Source organism: Triticum aestivum, chromosome 2A (genome assembly GCF_018294505.1).
Source record: "Triticum aestivum cultivar Chinese Spring chromosome 2A, IWGSC CS RefSeq v2.1, whole genome shotgun sequence".
NCBI classification, from domain to species: domain Eukaryota; kingdom Viridiplantae; phylum Streptophyta; class Magnoliopsida; order Poales; family Poaceae; genus Triticum; species Triticum aestivum.
Window position 1 is genome coordinate 119,460,348 of NC_057797.1, and position 3,335 is coordinate 119,463,682.

Genomic DNA, 3,335 nt, shown 5'->3' on the forward strand with positions numbered 1-3,335 from the left:
ATCTTGTCTACTTTAATGCATCTATACACTTGGTAAAGGGTGGAAGGCTCGGCCTTATGCCTGGTGTTTTGTTCCACTCTTGCCGCCCTAGTTTCCGTCATACCAGTGTTATGTTCCTTGATTTTGCGTTCCTTACACGGTTGGGTTATAATGGGAACCCCTTGACAGTTCGCCTTGAATAAAACTCCTCCAGCAAGGCCCAACCTTGGTTTTACCATTCGCCACCTAGCCTCTTTTCCCTTGGGTTCCGCGGACTCAAGGGTCATCTTTATTTAAACCCCCGGGCCAGTGCTCCTCTAAGTGTTGGTCCAAAACAGAGCCACTTGCAGTGCCACCTCGGGGAAACTTGAGGGTTGGTTTTAGTTGTACGTAGTGTTCATCCGGTGTGCCCTGAGAACGAGATATGTGTAGCTCCTATCAGGATTTGTCAGCACAGCGGGAGGTCTTGCTGGACTTGTTTTACCATTGTCGAGATGTCTTGTAACCGGGATTCTGAGTCTGGTCGGATTGTCTTGGGAGAAGGAATATCCTTCGTTGACCGTGAGAGCTTGTGATGGGCTAAGTTGGGGCTCCCCTGCAAGGATTTTAACTTTCGAAAGCCGTGCCCGCGGTTATGGGTAGATGGGAAATTGTTAATGTCCGGTTGTAGAAAACCTGAAACTTAACTTAATTAAAATGAATCAACAGAGTGTGTGTCCGTGATGGTATCTTTTCGGCGGAGTCCGGGAAGAGAACACGGTCTCGTGTTATTCTTGAACGTAGGTTGTTCTAGGATCACTTCTTGATCATAGTTTCTCGACCGTGCCTTTGCCTTCTCTTCTCGCTCTCTTTTGCGTATGTTAGCCACCATATATACTAGTGCTTGCTGCAGCTCCACCTCATCCCTTTTACCCTTCCTATAAGCTTAAATAGTCTTGATCGCGAGGGTGTGAGATTGCTGAGTCCCCGTGACTCACAGATTACTTCAAAACCAGGTGCAGGGACCAATGATACCGCTCCAGGAGATTCGACTGAGCTCAAGTGGGAGTTCGATGAGGACTCGGGGCCATACTACGTTTCTTTTCTAGATGATCAGTAGTGGAGCCCAGTTGGGGCGATCGGGGACTTTGTTGCATTTTGGGGTTGTCTTTATTTTGGTTCCGTAGTCAGACCTTGATTGTATCTGGATGAATGTAATGATATTTATGCTATTGTGTGACGTGGCGATGTAAGCCAACTATGTACCTCTTTTCCTTATTCATTACATGGGTTGCGTGAAGATTACCCCACTTGCGACATTGCTTACAATGTGGTTATGCCTCTAAGTCGTGCTTCGACACGTGGGAGATATAGCCGCATCATGGGCGTTACACAAACCGTATCAGCAACCGCATGAGCCACAACGCGGTACTCAGCTTCAGCAGACGAGTGGGAGACTGTAACCTGCCTTTTTGAAGACAAACAAACCAAACTGTTACCAAGAAAAACACAAAATCCGAATGTGGACCTACGAGTATCTGGACAACCAGCCCAGTCTGCATCAGAGTAAGCCGTCAAGGAGGTGGGAGAGGATTTGTTGATATGAATACCTAAATCTAGTGTGCCTTTTAGATACCGAAGAATACGTTTGACATGATTCTAGTGTGGAATACGAGGATCATGCATGTATAAACAAGCTTGTTGGACAGCAAAAGAAATTTCAGGATGAGTGAGAGTGAGATACTGAAGTGCACCGGTAAGACTACGATAAAGAGAAGGATCAGAGAAAGGATCACCGTCGGCAGAGAGTTTGGAACCGGTATCAATAGGGGTATGGGAAGTTTGAAAATCAAGCATACCAGCACGAGAAAGAAGATCCAGAGTGTACTGACGTTGAGACAAGAAAAGACCAGAGGAGTTGCGGATAACAGCAATACCTAAGAAGTGGTGAAGAAGACCTAAATCTATCATAGAGAATTCGTGGCGAAGAAGAGAGATAATATGATCTAAAAATTGTTGTGAGGAAGCTATGAGGATAATATCATCAACATATAAAAGAAGGTAAGCAGTGTTGTTGTTGTAATGAAAGGTGAAGAGTGAAGTGTCAGAACGGGAAGGGGTAAAACCAATGGTTTGAGCATATGTAGAAAAGTGTTGGAACCAGGCACATGGTGCTTGTTTAAGACCATAAAGAGATTTTTGAAGAAGACAAACATGACCAGGATAGGAGGAATGTTCGAAGCCAAGAGGTTGTTGACAATAGACTTTTTCTCGAAGAGAGCCGTGAAGGAAAGCATTTTTGATATCTAGTTCGTGAATTGGGCAGGAAGAAGAGATGGCGATGCTAAGGACAGTGTGAATAGTGTTGGGCTTGACAACTGGAGAGAAAGTCTCATCATAATCGATGCCATGTTGCTAAGAGTAACCACGGCATACCCATCGAGCCTTATAACATGCAAGACTCCCATCAGAATTATATTTATGGCGAAAAACCCATTTGCCCGAAACGATATTTGTATTGGAAGGACGAGGAACTAACTATCGCGTGTTATTCTGCAGAAGGGCATCATATTCATCTTTCATAGTTGCGGCCCAATTAGGATCTAGGAGAGCTGATTTGTAAGATTTGGGTAGTGAGGAAGGAGATAGAGATGCATGAAGATTGAGATGATCTTTTGCAGGTAAATGAAACCCAGACTTGGCACGTGTGCGCATGGTATGATCGTTAGTCGGAGATGGAACGGGAATAGCATGAGCAGGAGGGGTGGGGGAAGATGTGGTGGACGCGTCCGGCGCAGCGGAGGAAGCTGACGCGGGAGATGGCGATGAAGACTGCGGCGGCGGGAGGTCTGCCGCGACAGAGTGTAATGGGTTTTCCTCTGCCGGAACAAAGGTGATGATAGAAGTGGTCGCGGCAGGATCCGCTACCGCGGTAGAGGATTCGACTGGTTTCGCTGGATAGGTCGGCGGGTGAAAGAAGGGAAGATGATTGCGACGAGAGGGACTAGTGGACGGCGTGGGTGAGTTGGGATCTAATTGTTGATGCTCGGAAAAGGGAAAAATATTTTCAGCGAATGTTACATGACGAGACACATGAACATGACCACCAACAAGATCTAGACAATGATAACCCTTGTGATCGTCAGAAAAACCTAGATGGACACACGGGGTAGAGCACGGGAAAGTTGGTTAGGAGAAGTGGAGTAGGAGTTTAGGAAACAAAGACAACCGAAGACATGAATGTCAGAGTAATTTGGATGGGAGAGAAATAAAGATAAGTAAGGAGTAGTTTGTGGGTCAACTTTGGATGGATGAATATTGAGTAAATATGTGGCCGTGCGGAGGGCCTCAGCCCAAAACTTCGGAGGCATAGAATA